The sequence below is a fragment of the Castor canadensis genome, chromosome 8 (genome assembly GCF_047511655.1).
Source record: "Castor canadensis chromosome 8, mCasCan1.hap1v2, whole genome shotgun sequence".
NCBI classification, from domain to species: Eukaryota; Metazoa; Chordata; class Mammalia; order Rodentia; family Castoridae; genus Castor; species Castor canadensis.
The window spans coordinates 14,447,866-14,470,559 of record NC_133393.1 but is presented as its reverse complement, the minus strand read 5'-3'; the positions used below and the strand labels follow the sequence as shown (position 1 = coordinate 14,470,559).

At 45.8% G+C, this 22,694-nt stretch overlaps 1 protein-coding gene across 10 annotated transcripts in view; it reads right to left on the bottom strand.

Moving 5' to 3' along the window:
* The window catches only part of Trerf1 (transcriptional regulating factor 1), a 204,626-nt gene extending 182,374 nt beyond the window's left edge, over positions 1-22,252 (bottom strand). For 4 of the 10 annotated variants that reach the window (XM_074082175.1, XM_074082177.1, XM_074082178.1 and 1 more), the window contains exons 1-2: positions 21,708-21,906; positions 21,222-21,291 (exon numbers count right to left, since the gene is read on the bottom strand). The gene's annotated coding sequence lies outside the window, so the exon portion shown is untranslated. The other 6 variants (XM_074082174.1, XM_074082169.1, XM_074082176.1 and 3 more) reach the window with 4 other exon arrangements.
* Between the last annotated feature and the right edge of the window lie 442 nt (positions 22,253-22,694).

The window sequence follows — 22,694 nt, the reverse complement described above, 5'->3', positions numbered from 1 at the left end:
CTCAGCGGGCACCCTCTATCAGATTCCCACATCTTACACCACTGCATACTGATAGTGAACCAGTAATTGTGTTTACTGGCCCATCCCAGTAATGATCCGAGAATATTACTCGGCTCCCTTCCTTTGTTTGTGGAGAAAAAAAAAAAAAAAAAACATGACAGAGATGAAGAGCTGAAGCTCCGAGGCCCAGAACAAACCCTGAGCCAGCCTGAGTCAAGGATGGGTCTGCCCTGCTCTCACAAGCCTGAGTGTGGATTCATTCAGGGAAATGTTTAAAAAAGAATTTGGGATCTCCTCCTCAGCCTGCCTCTCTCCTCCTTTCCACACACACATTAACTATTCCCAGCAAGGTGCCCACTTCCCAGGATCCCACACATGGAGAAGTCCAACATGCTGGCTGCAGGCCATTGGGTCCCACCCGGGTCCCCTGAAGGTGTCCCCTCTGTAGCAGGATGAGCAGTGGCGGGAGATTTGACTCCAGGCCCAAGCCTACAGGCTGTACATTCTCATCTGTATACAGCTGGCACTGGATAAATGCTGTTGAATAAGCACTCTGTATTTAAGTGAAAACTGACAGTGGCTTCGAGGAAGGGCCACATCGGTCCTCCAAGGGAGCTATATAAATGCCTCTCCCTTCCCTATCCTCCCTTCCCTCCTTCTGCTTCACCTGAGCACTGGTGAATGAGGAACCCTGATCTGCGAGAAGTGGCAGTCTTCTTTCTGGCTGACGACAGACCTCCTACTGATGTGCCCCGAGAGGTTTGGGAACCCTTGTTCACTTCGACCGGGAGGTTGCAGGCCGTCCTAAGTGAGCCAAGCACATGAGAGAACCAAGGTGGGGGGAAGGAAGGGGGACAGGGGAGGAAGCACTGCCACTGCCACTGCTGCCTCCTCGCTCTTTCCCCGGGGCCTTAGCTCTGTCAGATTTTGAAGCACAATGAGTTTTGTTTCATAACAGTCTTAAATGAACTGGAAGAGGGAATGAGATGACAATGATAAAAATCTTAATTAAAAAAAATTCCTACAGGCAAAGAGATTTTCCAGATCCTAAGATGCGATGTAGGTCTCTGGAGTTGAGGGCCCTACAAAGTCCCCCACCCCAGGACAAAGCACCCAACACACATTTACAGAGTGACTACTGTGCACCCAGCACTCTTCTGGGAGCTCAGAATACTGCAGTGTGGATACATTCAGATTCTAGAAGAAGGGAGACAGGCAGTGAAGCCACAGCGCTCTGGGAAACAGAAATGGTGGCGGGGGGCTGCGGGGGAGAAGGGTAGATGTAGAGCAGGGAAAGGGAGGGGAATCCAGGCAGAAGTCAAGGTGCAGAGGTACACAGAGATGTGAAGAAAGCCTCCTGGAGACAGGGACACATCTGAGCAAAGTCATGCAGGAGGAGAGGGTTGAGTGACACAGACAGGTACCTAGGCTCTGGAAGAGCAATGACTGTGCAAAGGTCCTGAGGCAACAACATTCCAGGAACAGCCAAGAGGAGAGTGTGGCTGGGGAGGTACACAGAGTGAGGAGGGGGACAGTAGAAGACAAGGTCACAAAGGCAAAGTTGGGGAAAAGGACCCCCCTGACCACTGCATCAGCTTTGACTTTCACTGACTGGGGGAAGGAGAGACACTGAAGAGTTGTAAGCAGGGAAGGGCAGGTGTCCTTTCAATTCTCTGCCACCTCATCATTCCTCTTTGATACCATTTAATAAACACAGCTCAAAGCCACCTCCCACAAAGTCCTCTCATACTAACCATTACAATTCAGAAACCAAACAGCCCTAAAGAGGCCAGCAGGTCCCATGAGGACCTGTGCCCCCAAATCAACAAGCTCATCTTCCTGTATGCCAAGAAGCAAGGAGCAAGTCTTCTGCTATGAGTCGCCAACTCTGAGAAGCAATAGAAAACATTCATTAATAACCAAAGACAGGGGAGAGTCATTTCATTCCACAAATTTTTTCTTGAGACAGTAAAATGTTAAAAGCCTATTTATAGACTAAAAGCAGAACACAAAGTTTACTCAATCAATAGAGTATGTATCTTAAAACACGGGGTACCTAAGAACTACATAATTAGCAGTTAGCAGGAGAAAAGAAAGGAGTGGAGGGAAGGGGGAAGGTGGGAATGAAGAGTGAAGATGGGACAGAGGACCAGGAGGCTGGGAATGACAGACAGGAGGTGCACACGGGGAAGGAGAGAAAGCTGCAGGGAGCAGGGCAGGAAGATGAAGGAGTCAGGTCAGCAGGGCCTTCCTTCATCACTCCCTGGCCCAAAAGCCCAGCACTCAATCATTTCAACCCTGTCATCCAACGACTGCCCATACTCTGAGTAGGGGGTGAATCCTCAGTTTGCATCTCTGTACTTTTTTTAATTTAATTTTGTTTTGTTTTATTTTATTTTTGAGACAGGCTAGCCTCAAACTCACAATCGTCCTGCCTCTGCCTCCTGAGGGCTGAGTACACCTGTATCCTTAAGAAAAGAGAAAGATGAAATCACTCTTACTCTCTAAGCTGCAAGGGCAGCAGCCCACTAGCCAGTCAAGCCAGAGGTGGAAGCAGAAATTCCTTTGTTGTAAATACACACAGACACACCTCAAGCTACTGGGTCACTGTATGTGCTCAAGGTATAATGTGAGCTGTCACATCTGATCCCCAGTCCCAATAGCAACTTCTGTCAATGGCGCCTCCTTTCCCAAATTGTCCCCACCATCATATCCATCCCTCATCAATAGCACTGCAGAGGAAAAAATATAAGGCCCAGTTAAGAGTAGGGATGGTGGAAAGGCAGTGATGCTAAGTTAGAACAAGTCACATAGAGTGGTAGAGGGTGGGCGTTGAAAGCACAGGCACCAGACCTACAATGCCTGGCTCAGCTCTGACCCTGATGGGTCATGTGACATTGGGCAAGTCAAGTGTCCTAACCTCTCACACCTCAGAGAGGTCCCTTCTTCACAGAAGGGACCATTACTTATGCCTGGAGCTTGTACCGCTTGTAAAAGAATGTCTGGCACGAGGTAAGTATATGAATATTTATTTTGGGGGGATTTGAACTCGGGACCTCATGCTTTCAAGGCAGATGCTCTACTATTTGAGCTACTCTGCCAACCCCAACATATAAATATTCTTAAAGGAACAGGTAGAGTGCTTGTGTAGCAAGTTCAAGGCTCCGAGTTCAATTCCCAGTACTGTCAAAATAAAAATGAAGACAGGAAAACACATTTTTATAAAAGGAAACTTCTTTCTGAACCATCTGAGAACAAAGGTGTACAGTTTTACTTTTGGACATGACATATACATAAAAACAATCACTACTGATTAATATTTTCAGCTCTGATCATTTCTGTTCCATACTTTTAAAATATGAATAAAATGCTTTGACAAATATCCACAAAGATATTTGTTGCTGTTATTTCTAAAAGCAAATTATGGGAAAAGTATCCCACAACAGAAGAATGGCTGAGTAATCATAAAAGCCATCAAAGAGGGTTTGGGGCAAGTATTAAAAAAATCACCTAGTGAAGACTTTTTTAAAGCCACGGGAAAAACTTACGATGCTAAATAATAAGGTATACAAACTTAAGACTTCGCTTTCAGCCGCGTGCACAGCTGATGTTAAACCGACTGGCCTATACAGAACAGCTACAAAATGTAGACAAAATACAAAATCCACAAGGCAGCGAGGGCCTGACGAACCAAGCTCCCCAAGAACGAGAAGTGCAGAGAGGTGAGTCATATTTCTGCACCGACCTCGGGACAGTTGCCAAGTTGGTGTAAGTAACATAGAGGTAAAGCGGAAAACAGCAAAGTAAAGCCTCAAAGCTGAGAAGACACAGGTCGGTGCTATGAAGACGTGGAAAAGACTTGAGGTGTCGGCCAGTGCCTAAGTCACATGGGTGCAGAGCTGGAACCCAGGGATCCGAGCAGAAAAATGTTATTGAAACACAAAAGGGTGAAGCAGAAATTTGGGGATTTTAATAGCCGCAGGCAGAAAAAATGGAGCCCTGAGCCTATCAAGGAAGAGGGACTCTAAAACACACTCACACTAGGAAAATAAATATGAATCAGAAATCGACCAGCCTTAACTGAACAAGTGACACAACAACCTGAACTTCTACATTTTCTAGGTAAATGTCTAGCATCCAAACAAAAATTACCAGGCGTGTCATGGGACGGGACCAAGTCAAGAGAGACATACAGCTCATAAAAACAAACCCAGAGGATATCCAAAAACTGGAGTTACCAGACCAAACTTGACTAGTATACCCAAGAAAAGAGTGAAATTTTTAGAATATTTCAACAAAAACTAGAATCTTTAAAAAAATCATTTTAAACGGAATTCCTGTGACTAAAATATAGTAACTGAAATTAAGAACTGAATAGATGGGTTTAACAGCATAAAGGAACAGTAGAAATGACTGATGGCCAGGAAGATAGGCCAGTAGAAAAATATTCATACTGAAACATAGAATGAACAGAAATGAGCCTCAGAGACTGAGGTACCAGGAAAGTGTCTAGCATGTGTAGGAGTCTGAGAAGAAAAGGACAAAATGGGGCAAAAGCAATATTTGAAGAAAACTCCCCAAGAATTTTCTAAAACTCAACCAAAATCTTAAGCCAAGATTTCTAAAAGTTCTGCAAACCCCAGCAGGGACGCATACTAAGAGAACCATACCTGTGCATATCATAGTGAAATTGTTATATATAAGAAAAAAAAAGCAGCCAGGTGTGGGGGAGCTCACCTGTAAGCCCAGCACTTGGGAAGCTGAAGCAGGAGGATGGAGAGTTTGAGGCCAGCATAGGCTACCCAGTGGGAGTCTGTCACCATCAACAACACAAGCCAATGAGAAAAAAGATAAGTTACTTTCAAAAGAACCACAGCAACACTGATGACAGATGATTTTTTAACCAAAATGAAGAAAGAGAATCACATCTATAAAGAATTAAAAGAATATAAGACAAGCTAGAATTCTATACCCAGTAAAAAAAATACCCTCCAAATATGAAGGTACATAATACAGTTTCAGACAAACAAAAACTAAATTATGACACCAACAGACATCCTCCTGCATCTCTCCCTCTCCTTCCCTCCCTCCCCTTTTCTCTCTCTCTCACACACACACACACAAAGGGAAAGTCTTCAGACAGAAGGAAATTAACCTGAGAGAGAATCATGGTTGTACAGGAAGAAATGAAGAACATCAGAAAGATGAATACATGGATTAATCTAAATTACGATCAGCTGTCTAAAATAATGTCTTAATATATAGGAAGAAAATTAAAATACACAATAAGACGTCAAAAGGTGGAAGCAGGGTAAAAAGGTGTGTAAGTGTGGTAAGTCCCCAGCATTGTCCAGGAAATGATTAAAATATTCATTTAGGATCTAAAAAAAGATGGAAAAATTCATATACACAAAGCATTCAACTATGCAAATAGATATCAAAAGTATATAGAAAATGCATGTCATTTTTATCACAGAGGTTCTCTCTAGATAACTGCTTTTCATTTTCTCTATGCTTTTTCATTTTTCTCAATATTTTGTTTCACAAAAAACTAATCCAGGCAACAACGGTAAAAGCACCTGCCTAGCAAGCATGAGGCCCTGAGTTCAAAAAAAGAAAAGAAAAGAAAACTAATCTATTATTTTCTTACACTTGCAAGAAGGGATGGCAGTCTTCATTTTCTTATAAAAGTCCAAAAGAACAAATTCCTTGCAACTTGGACCAAGACCCACCCCCATCCCATGGCGAGCTATCAGCAGTGTTAATTCCCGCGAGTCAAGAGTCACGTTGATCCACCCACACAGAGCAGATCCCGCACGGCCTGAACCTGGGCCACGGAAGAGCTCGCCATCTGTGCTTGCTGAGAGACAGGCAGCACCCCCAAGTCTACTTTCCATAGCAGAAGGAGGTCCTAACTGCGCGGAAAGTTCCACTTTCCATAACGCAGGTCATTTCCGCAGCCTTTCCACAACAGAACTCCAGCGACCTTGCTCATTCGTAAGTAGCACACATCACGCAAGGGATATTTGTGCTCCTCCCTGCAGCAGCGAAAAGTGAGCCCCAGAGAAGCAAGGTGTATTGGCCAATCCATACTACCCAAGACGTCCCATTTCTTGAAAACCAGTCATATTAAGATGCAGTGACTCACGCCTGTAATCCTGGCTGTTTGGGAGGCTGAATTCAGGAGGGATCAAGGTTTGAGGCCACCTAGGGCAAACAGTTCTCGAGAGCCCCATCTCCAAAATAACCAGAGCAAAATGGACTGAAGTTGTGGCTCAAGCAGTAGAGTGCCTGCTTTGCAAGCACAAAGCCCTCAGTTCAAACCCCAGTCTCGCCAATTAAAAAAAAAAAAAAAAAAGCTGATGAAGTCAGATGGATATTCTCATATGCTACCAGTGCAAGTAGAAATTAGTAAAAAAATTTTTAATGTAACACATATGTACAGGAAAGCAATGCAAGTAAACTCCCTGTATAGCTATCCTTATTTCAGCTAGCAAAAACACTTGGTCCTTCCTATTATTGCTTATACTCTCTCTACAACAAAATTAGAGATAAGGGCAAAATAGTTTCTGCCTGGTAGCGAGAGGGTAGCGGGGGAAAGGGAGGGGACGGGGGAAGGGGGGAGAAATGACCCAAACATTGTATGCACATAAGAATAAAATAAATTAAAAAAAAAAACAATTAGAAATATGGTCAAGAACTGAAAAACCCCCATTGTCTTTAACATGGTAATTCTCTACTCTCTAGGAATTTATCCTAAGAAAGTAACTGGGATGGACTCAAAGATTTATGTATAGGGATGTCCAGCAATACATTATTTACAACAGCTAAAAGTTACAATGAGCTGAATTTCCAATGATAAGAGCTAATTAAATTAACTATGGGACCCACTGTCCAGTACACAGTAGCTGCTCCAAGCCTAGTGTGGTAGTGTAGATATGTAATCCCAGCACTCGGTAGGCTGAGACAGGAAGACTGTGAGTTTGAGGCTAGCCTGGAATACACAGAGAGACCATCTTAAAACAAATAAATAAACAAACAAAGCACCAGTCAAACCAGGGGCGTAGCTCAGGTGTATCTAGCAAGGGTAAGGCCCTAGATTCGATCTCCAGCATCAAAGAAAAAAAGAAAAGAAAAAAGATACAGTCCTATTGGATTAATGAGACCTCATCTTAACTAATTACAACCACAGCTACCCGATTTCCAAATAAGGTCACATACTGAGGTACCAGGGGTTCAGGCTTCTTAGTAGACAGTCTAAAATATTGGTTGAACATAGAATCCATATGAAAGGATATTAAGTACTTAAGAAAAAAAATTTCCAAAGAATATTTAATGATCTAGGTATTAAATCACATTCAAAATAACCCAGTTCTATTTTTAAAGCATAGCCAATATTTATGAACTCACTATCTGCTAGGCACAGTCCCAGATGTTTTACAAGTATTGCTTCAATTCATCTCGCTCAGCCCTATAGGTCACCGCTATTTCCAGTAAGTGAGAGTCCTGGGTTCAAGATGGGGGTGTAGCTCAGTGGCAGAGCACTTGCCTAGCACACACAGGTCTTAGGTTCAATCCTCAGCACCGGGAAAAAAGTCGGGGGTGGGAGATTCAAATCTAGGCAGTCTGACTCCAGAATTTAAAGACAATTGTTATTTTCTACCGCCGTCAATATTTTCCAGTTTTTCTACACTCACCACATACAATTTACAGTCTCCTTCCCTCAACCAAAATAAGTTTCATAAGCTACTTCCACATGCCATTGTCACAATTTCATTTAAAAAATCTTTTTGTTTGTGCTGCTGGGATTTGAACTCAGGGCCTCGTGCTTGCTCTATCACTTGAGCCACTCAAAAAAATCTTTAATGAGGCTTTGAATCGTGTCTTCTCCAGCCTCAGAAGTAGGAGACCATCGTGCAAATCTGAGTTATGACATTCTGGCCAGGGAAGGCAGATGGCCCAAGGGCCTGATTCAGAGAACGGTGTCCAAGTCTTTCATTTAACAAGTCCATTATCACTGTCTGGCTTACAAGGTGCTGACTTCACACGTATTCTGCTGCCAGTCCGTCTCTCCAACAAGCTATCCGAGTGGATGTGACCCATCTCAGGAAAATCTGAAGTTTAAGGAGATAAGTGATTTTCCCAAGGTCACGGAGGGCACTCCAGCTGGGGCTGAAGGTCCTGCACCTCCTGCCTAGCTCCCAAAGATTCCCCCCAACCATGTGGGCCAATCAGGGCAGACCCAACAGCAAGGTCAGGTTCAAACACGACCTCCACACACACCACACCCAAAGCCCAGGTCCGGCCCTGGAAACCAATGCTCACAGAGCTTCAACCCTTTAGAAAATGATCGGGCAGCAGAGGAGAAGTGTAGCCTTACAGTTCTCAAGGCACTTTTATGTGTTTTACCTCATTTTACTCTCAAAATAAACCTCTGAGTCAGGTAAGGCAAAATGCCTAGGATAAGGCTGTCTGAGAATAGCCCCAGAGGGCCGGCATGGTGTCCCTTCCACCATATTATAACAGCCATATTTCTGAACAAAATTCAGGTCACGACAGCTGGTAAGGCCAATAGGAGGCAGGACAAGGAAGTGGAGAAAGCACCTGCTTTTCGGTCACAGAATCTGGGGTCCTGAGTTTGAATCTCTGTGCTGCTAGTTAGTAGCCATGCAGCCTTGAGCAATCTTCTTAATCCCTTTGTGCCTCCATTTCCCCGCCTGTGTAATAAGGCAATATTGCCTCCCGTGTGGAGATGCTCAGGTTTAAATGAGGTCATGTACTAAGTACATCTACACTTAGTAAGAGACTAACACATTCTGAAATGTGTCCTGTCTACAATGTGCACGACGTGAGGTGACCATGCTACAGCACACCACCTCACCTTCCTAAAGAAAAATCTCCTCTTGTGCCAACTCGGTCCCTAAATTCTGGCATCCGGTTCCTCTTAAACTACTTCAAAGAGACTTCTAGATTGATCTCAGCTTCTTCCCAGACTCCTTGAACGGAGTCCTGCACAAGCTTTTAAATTCAAGTCCCCCACTGTGTCCTCAAGGACCCCGGATGGGCTGAAGAAGACAGAAGGCTGGACAGCTCAGCTTTGCACTCCGGGCTGCTGCTCAGACCCAATTAGCAGGGCTTAGATCTAGCATGAGACACACCCTGAAGGGAAGCGACAGTGAGCGCAGGATGGAACAGGAAGGGGAAGGAGGGCCTCCTGCCCACAAAGAGAGTGGAAAAGGATTGGGGCCTCCGAGAGGAAAGAGGATGAGGGACACGGAAGAGAAAGGGAATTCCTTCAGCAGTGCCCCTCGGAAGCTAAAAAGAGCCTCCACAGTAGAGAGAGAGAGAGGACTAGCAGGAGGCCCTGCCTTGTTAAGATGGTGATGCTACTCCTTGGAGGCCAGGTCTGAGCCTCCTGTCCCATTTATTGGCCTGCAGGATCAGCTCCTGCTACAGTTCCCATCTAGGTAATTTGGCCCTGCCTTTTTAGAAAGTAACTTTTTTTTTTTTGGTTGGACTGGGGTTTGAACTCAGGGCTTTGAGCTTGCAAAGCAGGCACTCTACCTCTTGAGCCACACCTCCAGTCCTACAGTTCCCATCTAGACCAACCCCCAAACGCCCATGTTTTAAAGTTTGTTTCCTCAGAGCAGCACTATCTGGAGACGGAGCCTAGAGGGAGGGCTTCCAGTCACTGGGGTGTACCTTGGACGAAGATAGTGGGTTCACCCCTCTTTTGCCTCCAGCCATGAAGTGAGTGGTTTTTTGTTCCACACTCACTCTGCTGTGATGTGCTGTCTCACCACAGGACCAAAAAGCAACTGAGCCAATCAGTCGTGGACTGGAACCTCTAAAACTGTAAGCTGAAATAACCCCTCCCGTCTTTATAAGCTGATCATCTCAGGTTTTGGTATAGAGGCAGGAAGGTGGCTGACGCAAACCCCCAGGCCTGTTCTCCATACCTCTCACTCCAAACCCTCACACTTGTCTTGAAGGTCAAGACCAGCCCCTAACATGGCGCTAGATTCTCCCTGCCCAATCCCTGCTTACTGTCACCAAGACTTCATATGCACCAGGCCCCAGGCTGGGTGCTGGGGACACAATGAAAATCACAACATGGCTCCAGCCTTTAAGAAACTAGAGTCCTGGTCGGACACTGGTGTCTCACGCCTGTAATTCTAGATTCTTGGGAGGTTGAGATTGGGAAGATCCCTGTTTCAGGCCATTTGGGGCAGGGAATTCTCGTGACCCCCTCCTCAAGTAATGGCTGGGTACAGTGGCATATGCCAGTCATCCCAAGGTACCAGGGAGGCTGAGATGAGGCGGATCACAGTTCCAGCCAACCTGGGCAAAAACACTTGTGAGGCCCCATCTCGATGGAAAAAAAAAATTGGGTGTGGCAGTGCACATCTGTCATCCCAGCAACAGTGGGAAGCATAAATTAGGATAGTGGTCCAGACCAGCCTGGGAGAATAGGGAGACCCTATCTCCAAAACAACCAGAGCAAAAAGGGCTGGAGGCACGACTCAAGCAGTAGAGTGCCTGCCTAGCAAAGCAGTTTTAGAGCATTAAACTGCATTTGCCATCAAAAGTGAAGATAGCCTGAATGTGTGTGTCCCCAAAATTCACAGGTTGAAATTTCAACTCAATGTGATATTAGGAGGTAGGGTCTTTGGGGATGATTAGGTCATGAGAGTAAGACCTCATGAACCAGATTCTGGTGGTTATAAAAGACACCCCAGAGAGCTGCCTTGCCTATTCTGCCATGTAAGGACCCAGAGAGAAGACAGCCAGGAAGCAGGCCTTCAGTAGACTCTACATCCTCCCCAGCTCCCAGAACTGTGAGAAATAAATGTCTGTTGTTTTGGTCAATCTGTCTGGGGACTTTTTGTTACAGTTGCCTACAAGGACTAAGATAGATAGGTGAGTCTGGAAGCTGCACAGGATGCTCCCATAAAGCCAGACTCTGTGGGTTCCCATACTCACGATTCAATCTGCAGTGCCCCCTCCCTTTCATCCACTGGGCCATCCCCCACTGACCCCACACAACCCATTCATGTACTGCCTCTACGTCTCCTCCCTACTACTTCTGAAATGCTGTCTTTTTCCAGTAGGCACCACTGTGTAACATATTTCTGTGTCACCTGCCAGTCCTCCACTGCACCCTGAGTGCCTTCTCTTCTTCATCCTGGTAGTTCTAGCTGCTGGTCCAATCCTAGTACAAGGTAGAGACTCAATAAAAGCTTGATGAACAAGTCACGGGCACAGTCACCGCAGCCTGGCAGGGAAGGGGCAGAATGCTCACCTCTTCTAACAAGGCTGTAAGACCTAAACTTGAGCTTCCTTAGAACGACAGCTCACTCCGCAAGCTGAGGAAAGAGTGTTAACCCCAGCACTTTACCCATAATTCGACCTGTATCTGTCTGATGGCCTTGTGAGACTTTCTATATACTCTGCCAGCTTCTTAGGATCTAGAGGTCTGTATAGAGCAAGCATCTGGTCAGTTTTTAAAGGCAACATAGCCTAATAATCAGGACCTGGTCTATGGACACCATCTCCACAACTTAGCACCTGCATATCCCTTAAGCAAGTTGCCACAATGCCCTAAGCCTCAGTTTCCCCAAGGAATGTAGGCATCACATTACACTGGTAAGAGCATGAAATGACTAAATCATCCACACAAAGCCCTCTACAATAGTAGCTAGCACTATGAGGGTGATACGGACCCCTAATTCTGATACCCCAAGGCATATGCAAATTCATGAGCCCCTCTCCAGCCTCCTCTCCATGTTCTCTGGGATGCAAGGGATCTAATCCAATCGCTGACTCACGGTGTGTTGCCAAAATTCTCCTCGAGTTCCCAAGAGAAAATTTATTTTAATTCCCTCTAACTTCAAAAATTGCACAGTCCTTACTGAATTTTGGGGTGGCAGGAGAAAGGAAGGAAACCACAAAATTCAACCAGCTGCTTTGAAAAGGTCACAAACTGGAAAAAGAAAGGCGAGGGCAGCTGGAGGGGGTGTGAGGGGGGGATGGAGACAATCCCCTGAGTTTCTCCTTTTATTGAATACCCCAACTCTCAAAGCAGCCTGGCCACCCCCTCCTCCACGTGGGTTGAGCTCTGTTAATGAGAAATCGGAGCCCTGACTACATTACCACAATAATGACTTCCCTGTTGCATTTTGACATGCCTGCCGCTTTATCACAGCAGAAGTAGACATATATTTTCAATAAATCCCTTCTTTCCTTGCCCCTCCCCAACTCAAAAGCTCTCCCCGGAAATGCTGTTCCCTGGGTGCCCTCCCCCCAACGCAATCCCAACCCTGGGGCACAATGAGTTCCACTAATCAAAACAGAAAGAAAAAGAAAAATGGAAAAATCACAGCTGCTGGAAAAAACAGCATTCGCTACAAGTCAAAACCCTCCACATTTTTCTGCATGCAGCATTTACTTCTTCAAGGACATGTTACCCTCCCTATCAGAAATCTTACGTAGAGTTGCTCAAAGGGGAAGAAGGAGGGGGGCGGTGAAGAAATCTAATATTCCCTCTCTTTCCTATTTTGACTAAGCCAGCACAGACAGAAATATAGATAAGGCCTTGAATAACTGATTTAACAAAATGTCACTTATTAAAAGGGGTGGGGGATGGGATAGCATTTGCATTCAAGAGCTAGGGTAAGCCACTCTGGCTAAAGGCTGCAGGGCCAAGGCAAGACATGGGGGCAGGAAGTATTTCTGTGCTCTGGCCTCCCTCAGCAGCTGCAAGGACTGAATCTGGTAGCAGAGAGGCCTGGATTTCTCCCTCTAACAAGAAGCGAAGAGGAAAAAAACCAGAAACAAAAGCAACATGAAAATGTTTTTAAACCAGCTGATTCTTATATAAGTAAGCACTTATAAAGCACTAACCAGTGCTAGGCTTTGTGCTAGATGCTGGTCACTAAGAAGTGACCTAGTTCTGCCATCCCCAAGCTCCCAGTCCAGAAGAGGTGAAAGACATACCCCATGACAAGGACAGCCCTATAAGACAAGGACCTCCACCTCCAGTCCACCCCACAGCCAGGACCAGACACACAGAACCATCTCAAAAACCATGGAGCATCTGAAAGGTGAAATCCTAGTTCGTGAAGAAGCTTAGATTTTTCAAAAGAAAAGAGGTCCCTAAATGTGCTTACCTACTGTGACTCCCTCAAAAACCATATTCATCCAGTTAAGAAAATAAAATAATAAAAGGAAAAGCCAACCAGCCCCACTAGCTCAGAATCAGGTACATTATTCTATCCTTAGGTTGAATTTTAAGGGAGATTCTTATCTCCTATAGTGAGAACAACATGGGGGCTCAAACCATACTCCTATTAAATCTTCTTGCATATCAAGTCTTTTCCTTTTCCTTTAAAAAAACCAAAAATCATTCGAAAGGAGTTAGACTAGGGACAGGGACCTCACATGGGTCTCTGCTATGACAAAGATCCCTGGGGAACCTTCAGGAGGAATTCTTTCTCAGGCAGCCACTTATTCAGAGCCCAAAAGCCAGAGACCACAGCATCTAGGAATGACCATTGGACTGCCCCGTCCCTTCACTGAGGGGCCCCAGAGAAGGCATAGAGATGATAACAGGAGACCGATGGAAAATAGCTGGCCAACTGTCAAAGTCAAGTCTTGGCCTTCATCACAAGACAGCCAGAAAGCCTTGTGCTCCACAGCAACAGAGACAGACAATTCAAGTTTTAAAAAAATGTATACTCAAAACATGCTTAACTCGTCTGAGTATTTCCAACTAAGGTCCCTGGAGTGACCCAAACACCCAGAGAGGCTTCTTGGTTTCCATGACCCCTTGTTATAGTCAGTACCGTGCTTTTATTATGAAATGGCTTTATCACTGTACAGCATTACCTGTTTGAGAATGCATAAGCCTTGGCCAGGTCATCCAAACTCTGGCATTAAAACAAGGTTTTGGATCCTGGCTTTGGGTGACATGTGACTCTGGGTTAGTTACCATTTTTTTTTTTAATTCTACATTTTTTTCAGGTTTAAAAAAAATCTATATTCATTTTTATATAGAACATACATCAAGCCTATTCACCTTTTTAACTTCCTCCTTTTACCCCTCTCCCATTTCATTCTATTTCTTGTGTCTCAGTTTTCTCAGCTGTTAAGCAGAATCTTGTACATCCGCCATGGCTGTTTGAAGACATAAATAAGAAGCACCAAAGAGCCTGCAGAACTATAAAATACTAGGTGAATACTAACCATTTCAACAGTGGCATCCATTTCTTCTCTCCCTCTCTCTCTCTCTCTCTCATCTCCCTTTCTATGAAATCAAACTGATATTGATGTCACTGATGCTTCAAAACTGACCACATGTATTTACTATATAAATACAGGAAGAAGTTCTTCTATGGTTATAAAAAAATCTCACTCATTGCGGAATCCAGGTAGAGTCTAGGCAGTTGTTTACACTTTACCCTATCTGCTTTGCTGTATGATTAAAATATATCATGAAAATAATTTTAAAATAAATAAATTGAGCCTCACCCTTGTGGGCAGGAGTCCAATTAGTGAAATGTACTGCATGTTTAAAAAAACAAAACAAAACTGATTTGCCAGCAAACACAGTAGGACACGGTAGGGCAAAGGGCTAGAGACTGGGTTTAGTTAGACTCGCTTTGTAGCACCATCCTCACCCACAAAACCAGCACTGAATTTGACTTCAGATCTCTAAAGTCCTCAGGACCACAGCAGGGTTTTCTGGGTAGGTTCAAGGTTTCCCTGCACCAAGTTCACCGGGCCCTTCTTTGGAAAGCCAGCCAACTTTGCTTGGCCTTCTGGAAAGACAGTCTCTAATTCTGAACCTGGAATCAGCAATAGAACCAATTCTGACTGGCATTTCTCAGCCAGTATTTCTGATGCCAGCCTTCCAACAGTAAGAGCAGAGTCACTAAAGGGATGGCAGAGAACTTGAAAACCCTAAATAGAAAGTGGCTATAAAGAGGCACAACAGTGGGAGAGGATGTGGCAAGCAGTTTTAGGAGAAGCTTTGGGAAGTTAAGCAAGGTGCTTTGGTGATTTTCAGATTTTACATCTGACAATGAGATGGGTGAAGTTCAAGCAGTTTACATAGCTTATAGTTTACATAGTCGCTCCTGCGTTATCTGATTCTTCCTCTCTCAACTCTAGGAGGGGAGGGCAAAGATGGTATCACCTTGTTACAGATACAAGACAGCCTCAGAGCCTCAGGGTGGAGCTGGTCAGGGATTTTAGGATTTTTTTCCTCCCCCACCCACTTCCCATACACACTTCCATTAAGGATGGCTCAGCCTGTGGGATATTTTTGGGAAAGGCAGCTTGAATGAGAGGTAGATCTTTGCTTCCCCTCCCTCTCCAAGTTCCCCTCCCCCCCCCCCCCCCCCCCCCCGCCCTGCCCCAAGCTTCTTGCTCAAAACATAAGAAGACATCAATTTGGAACAAGGTTGAAAAATCACACGAGTCTTTTTCCAATCAGAGTTTGCAAAGAAATCTAATGTGAGGCCCAAATTACTTTAACTAAAGATTCTTTTTCCCCAAGCAAAAGAATCAGCTCTTTCTTCTGTGTGGCTCTGTAATGCAGTCTAATGTTCAGAAAAATGCAGCTCTGATGCAGTTTTAAGCCTTGAAGTGTCTGGCTAGTGTCAACCCCAAGCCTAAACCCCTTCCCAAGGAAAGTGCAGTCTCTCAGCCTGGGGGTGGAGGGTGATGAGAGCAACTCCCTGCCTTCACCACTCTCTGTATCTCCACTCTTCTAGGCTGGTCCCTCTGGCCAAGATGGAGGGAGTGTTCCTCCTAACAAAGACCATCTCCTCTCATACCTTGTCCAGGGCTTTTCTCAGTGGACCCATTTCTCTTGATCAATCACCAATCTCTCCCATCTGCTCACAAATATATCACCACCTCCAATTTCATGAAATACTGAACACACACCCACACCCTCTAAAGTGATTCTCTCTATAGACTTCTTATCCAGTCTCCTGCCATACTCATGCTGATGGCACCTGGATTTTTATCTCTTGCTTGGTTGCCCCTCTCCTTTGACCACTGGACACTACATCAGACAATGACATCTCTACTTTGAGTCTAACAGAGTTCCCAAACCTAGTGGTACCCAAATGGAAATATCCTGATTGCACCCCTTCCCCCCTACCAGTCTTCCCCCATCTCATCAAATAGTACCACCATCTAACCCAACTGCTCAAGCCAGAAACCTCAGGGCTAGCCTACATTTCTTCTCCCCAGCCCCCCACCCAAAGCCAAGGGCAAGCCCTGCCCATTCTACCCCCAGCATGCATCTCACACTCACCTGCTTCTCTCCAAGCACCTCATCTCCTCACTGCACCTATTCCAACTGCTTCTTTCTTTCTTTTTTGGTATTGGGGATTGAACTCTGGGCCTCTCACTTGCTAGGTAAGTGCTCTACCACTTGAGCCTTACTCTCAGCCCTTTTCCTTTTAGTTTTTTTTCAGATAGGCTTTTGTGCTTTTTGACTAGGGCCTGCCAGGGACCATGATCCTCCTACCTCCACCTCATGAGTAGCTGGAATTACAGGCATGTACCACCACACCTATTCTTCCAACTGCTTCCCTTTTTTAATGCTTCTTTTTTGCATAAATTAATTGAACAAAGAGGTTTCATTATATTTTTCCATATATACATATAATGTACTTGACCAAATTCAACCTCCTCTGTTATCCTTTTTTAACCCCTTCTTTTCTCCTCCCCTTTTAAAGTTTTTAGTGTATTTTCATTATGCTATTTTCATTCCAAATGCTCCTTTACTGCGACCTCCACCACACCTGCCCCTCTTCACTCTCTTTGCAACCAATGTCATCTACTTTAAACATGATTAGGGCTTGTCGCTTCTAGCTCATTCCTTCCTTCCTTCCTTCTTTCCTTCCTTCCTTCCTTCTTTTCTTCCTTCCTTCCTTCTTTCCTTCCTTCCTTCCTTCTTTCCTTCCTTCGTTTTATTAGCACCAAACTTTCAGTGGCTCCCCACAACACTGCAAAAGGCCCACGGAGTCCTGCATGATTGTCCCATGCTGCCCTCCTTCTCTCCCCTTTGCCTGGCTACCTCTTTTAGTCAAAGCTGTCATGTGCAAGCCATCTCCACCTGTCTCCTCCACCCCCATTCCTAAGACAGGCTGTTCCAGGCCCCCTTTTCCAGGTCCCTGCTCCGTGGGGTCTCACCAGAGCATTTAGCACAACTGGCAACATGTATTTCTTCCCATGTGTGCCTCTGGACTGTAAGTTGGGGAGGAAGCATGGGTAGAGGGGGACATCAATGGCTCTAAATTATCAACAGACTCCCACACCCTTAAAATGGTGTCTGGCAAGTAGGTGTTCAGTAAGTCACTGCTGAATGTATGAATGAACAAAGCAGGGCCTTTTATGGCATAAAAGTACTGTAGCCCCAGAATTATCACTGCCTTCTAGGTACACAGGTTCTTTTTCTCTTCCTGCTTTATCAAAAAGAATGTTTTAATGTTAGATGTTAATGTAATGTTAAATAGCCCAATAGCTCAGCATATCCTACTCCATTCTCAGCTTATTACCTTCTGTGGAGAAAAAAAAAATAAATCATTCATTTCCTCAGTCCAAATTACTAAGTCCAAATTCCTGCAAACAGCTACTCTGAGAACTTAAAATTCTTAGAAAATATAACAGAGGTTTTCTGTTGTATCTGTTCTTTAACACAGAAGAAAAAGACTTGCTAAGAGAGCCATGGGGAAATTCATGTTATGAAGACTGTACTGCTTTATTAAAAATGCCACAGTACCCTTGTCAGAAAAACACGACAGTAACTGCAATCCAGCTGTTCTTATGCCCTCTCCTGGCAGTACCCCCCCCACATACCTCCCAAATCAACTGTGTTTTAGTATCTCCTTTATTTCATTGGTTCCCTTCCAACATGCAAATCCAGAATAAGATCCCAGTGTATTCCAGGCCTCTCTCCTTGTTCAGTCACAGTTTTAGAAACTAAATTCCTCTGCCCTTGAAGCAGGATAATCAACAACTTCTTATACTGCTCGGAGCCTGAGCCATTTGTCTGGAATTGTTCAAAGTTAATAAAAATATCCAGAGTTTTTCCCCACAAATGCCCATGGTGAAATATACAGCACCCTGGAAGTAAGTACTAAAACATCATTATAAAGAACCCTGTAACAACTATTTAGCCAAATCCCAATTACCCATGTGTGAGTTCTCCATAGTAAGTGGAAAAAGCCACACTGGGCTTTCAGGTTTCCTTCTCTCCTTACCCCAAAGCTACCTGCTGCTTGGGAATAACAGCTCAATTAACCTTCGACTTGACCAAGCATTACACCAGTCAGCCAGCTGGCTACAAAGATGAACTGAAATTATTTTCTATTCCTGGGATTACATGCCCCCCCCCCCCCCGCACACAACTGGCACATATAATTGAGAAATTTTGTCCAAGTCAGTGGCAGACTTTCACAAGTAATTCCTTGTGTTTGATGGTCAAGATTACCAGGCTACTCAAGAGCCTTTTTGGAATGCCAAGGTACAAATCCACTTTCTCCATGAGAAGACAAAAACAGAAGTTAATCAACTCACCCAAGTCCATGAAGCAATTTGGCCGTTGGCCCAGGAAGACACAGTAGAAACCTCTGGGACCTCACTCCCCCGAAATAATTACAGAGCCAGAGGGAACTCAGGGATCCAACCACGCATTTTTAAAATAAAAAATCCAACAAAGCCTAGAAATTAGTACCCTTCCTCACTTTTTTTGCAAGGGACAGTTTCCTCCTGCCTTGAGGCTCAAACCACCTTGAAAGTTCTTTGTCACTTCACAAATACTGTGAACTTGAGCCCACTTCTGGATGCAAGACAAATTTAACGCTTCCTGACTTGTCAACTTCATGGAGAATTCTCAGGCATTCCCCAAACCCAATGCTTTGGTTATTGTGACCAAGTATCCATCAATGCAGGAGGAAAAGAACATTACAAATCAGCTTTGTTTCGGTGACCACACATTTTATTATATAAGCAGCAATGAACACCACCCTCTGTCCCTGATCAACAATTTAAGCTTGTAACTCAACAAAAATCACAGGACCAAGCAGGTTAAAGGAGGCAAAACTGAGTACTTTCTACACAGTTCATGGAACAACTGTTTTCACAGCAAGCTCCCATAAACTGTGTGATATTAACTCATGCCTGCTATGTGGAAGCCTGCTTACCAAGCTGGGAGAAGACCCATGTTCACTACAAAACCTGAAAAATTAGTCTTCTCCCTGCTTATAAGGCACAGGGGAAGGTTCTCTGTGAGATGTCAAGCTGGTTTCTAAACAATTCCTTGGCAAAAATGGACATGCCTAAAAGGGCGGGGCTCAAAGAGGTGTGTCTCTCTGGGTATCAATTCCTATAAATCAAATCCTGACAATTCCCACAATATTTAAAAAAAGAGAATGACTTATGATTCATGGGCCTTCAAATCTTTATTACAAGAACATTCTCAGCAGAAGCAAAGAAAAAAAAAAAAAGAAAGCAACTGTGACTTGATTAATAGCCAAAGCAAGACAATAAAATAAATCTCATAAAAATAAGGCAAAAAAAAAAAAAAAAAAAACACTGAATGACTGCTCTTGGCTTCAAGGTTAGACATGTAAATAATTTCACTCTTTATGTGGGATAAACACACATAAAGACTTTATTTACTCTCCTAACATACACACCAAGCTGACTCAGATTTTCATTGGGTAAAAATAATAGCTAATTTGTTTAGCTAATGCCTAGTTAGGAACATTCGATAAATGGTACCAATATTTAATTCCCAACTAACTCAGCTCTCAAACAACCAAATATCAAAGCTTCAATCTTGAAATCTGATGGCAGGAAGGAAAGAAAAAAATGCACTGTCCATAAGAGAGATTTTTTTTTCTTTAACCCGTTTTTTCCCCCTGCTAGAACTAAGCCTATCTACAGAACTGGGGAAAGCTTAACCAACTTTTAGTTAACCCCACCGGTGGTTACTCCCTAACCCTACGGAACATCCCTGGGCTGGCCCCTCTGGTGCTAAAAATTACCCTGGCAAAGTTAAACTCCCAGTACCACCAAGGTACCTGACAGCCAAGACCTACAACTCTTCTGCAGAAACCAATGAGTTGAGGATCCAAAAACTAGAAGCCAGCAAAGGCCGAACGCTGGTTAACCAGTTAAGCGCCGAGTTCTCCTGCTTTCTACCTTCCAGTGGGCATCAAAGCCACACTCCCCATCACAGAACTCCTTGCATGAAAGGGTCAATGATGCAGAGGCTTGCTACTAACTGCGACAACTTAAAACTCCTAAAAGCTCTGGCCAACGTGGCCTGCTAAGTAAGAAGAGCTCCCGCACCGGCTCCCAGGCTGAACTCCTGAGCCGTGCCTGGACCGGTCAATCCTAAGCCTGACTTGCATACACTTCACATCGTGCTGTGAGCAAGCGACTGCCACACATTCCCTCGCCTGGGGAAGATTTTCCACGAAGCTGGCTCTAGCAGCCCAGTGGAAGACACCCAGAGGAACCAGAGGCGTTTGCTCTTACCCCGAGGATGGCAGGCGCACATGCTCCAGCCCAGTGCTGGCCAGAGGCTGCCTGCCAGGTGCTCTCAACCTCCACCGCTGAAAGAGTGGTTTTGTTTTGTTTGCAATAGCTCTTTCTGCAGCCCATCAGCAGTAACTTGCCAGTCTCCCAAACCGAAGTTGGGAAGCGAAGGTTCAAGTTCACCCTCTTACACATTTCTTCCACCTGGGTGGCCACACTAACTTCTGCGGAGTACCCAGCCCCCACAGAGCCCGCAGGCGCATATACATACACTTATGCATCATGTCAAAAACCCCAAAAGGCACATCCCCAGGGTCCTGCGGTTTCTTGGCTGGAAGAATGAAGGCTTTATAACCTCACAACCTTCAATTGCAAGCCCACCACTATCACCCTAGAAGCCAGGGTTGCCAGTTATAGCGCCCACCTCACCCCTCCCCCCTTTGCTGGATGCTGTAGCAGCCCAGAGAGGGAACAGGGAAGAGAAGGGAAGCAGGGAGAAGGCTCTGCTTTACATACTGAAAGTAAAGGGGCGGCAGGAGACTTTTCCTTCCCGGTCCCCACACTCTTTCCTCCCCACCCCACCCCCATCTTCTCACTGAGCATCCATCCCCCAACTAATTTTTTTTTAAATGAAACTTAATAAGCTTCTTGCCTACCTTGGCTGTTTCGGCAACAAGTGCACGGGCAATCCGACAAGACCAGCCTCCGCTTGGGGGGCGAGCAGAGCTGATGGAGTAATTTCAATATTAATTTATGTCAGCCGCCTTCTCACAGCGCTACTCACTTACAGTACTGCCCTCAGCCTGTAAACAAATATCGCTCCGCCAGGAAACATACTCCCCAGATGCAAGCCCCTCTCCTCAGCAGGGAACCTGGACCCTCGCCACCCCTCCCAAACTGCGTGCTCCTCCATGCCGGGTGGGAAGCTCAGGCTTTCCAAAGCACCAACCTACCACCTCCGCCACCACCCCAAGCAAGAAACTTACTCGGTCCGTCTACGCCTCCACCCTCCCTCCAGGAAATCTACTCTCCATATGCATTCAGCCTCCCCGCAGGAAATCTGCTCCCCCCCCTCCCCCTGCTATATACATGCACCCCTCCCTCTCCTCCTCCCCACGCGCCCTCCCCGGCCAGAAACTTACTAGCGAGCCAGCGTGCAGGCTCTCCTGATCCTGAAACTTACTCCCAGATATAGCGCCCGCCAGCCCCCTTTCCCGGCCCTGCTCCCCTTCCTGCTCTCCGCTGCAAGCAACTCCAAACTCTCCGCATCCAGCCACTCTCCCTCCCCGGTGGAAATTTGCAGCGCCGGGCTGCGCGCGTGCATCCACCCTCCCCTTCAGGAAACTTACTCCCCATCTGCATGCACCGCCTCTCAGCCATCGCTTAGAGGGAAGGGGGTGTGCTGGGGAGACAGAAATACATATGTATCTCTCGCCCCTCCCCCGGCCGCAGCCCACTCGGGCCCGAACCGCGGTAACCTGGCCTTACCTTTTGCATTGCTCCCCACCCTCGCCCCCCTCCCTTAGCCCTCCTGATCCTTTCCCCGGCACCCCCCTTTTTTCACCCATTACCCACCCCTAGCAACCGTTCCCAAGCTCCTCTCGGCCTTTTTTTTTAAAAACCAGGATGCAAATTCCTCCCCTGTCAGCAAATCGACTGTCAAATTATTTTCTTGCAAAAGAAGAAAGGCGGGGTGGTTGGGGGGGAGCAGAAGCGAAAAAAAAAAAAAGGGGGGGGGAAGGCGGGGAAAGGGAGGGAGAGGGACCGTGGAGAGAGATATCCCTCCGCAGAGCTGGGTCTGGCCGCGGGCGGGGAAGCAGGAAGTAAGGTGTCCAGCGCCACGGCCGGCGGGTCCTCCGCCGCGGCCCCCGCCCGCGTCCCCTGTCCCCCGGGGCGCCGCGCTCCGGCGGGCGCGGGCCACCCGGCGCATTGTTCGCAGCCTTCTCGGGTCGTGCACTGCCGAATTTACTTGCGAGCTTTGCGTGTGCGTGTAAGGGTGCACCTTTTGTAGGCTGGCGAGTCTGGGCCAGGATGGGACGCCAAGCCTAGTTGCAGCCCGGCACGGGACCTGTCACTCCCGGGGTGCAGCACACTCCTCGTCGTGGCCGGAAAATCAAGGGCCGGGAGAT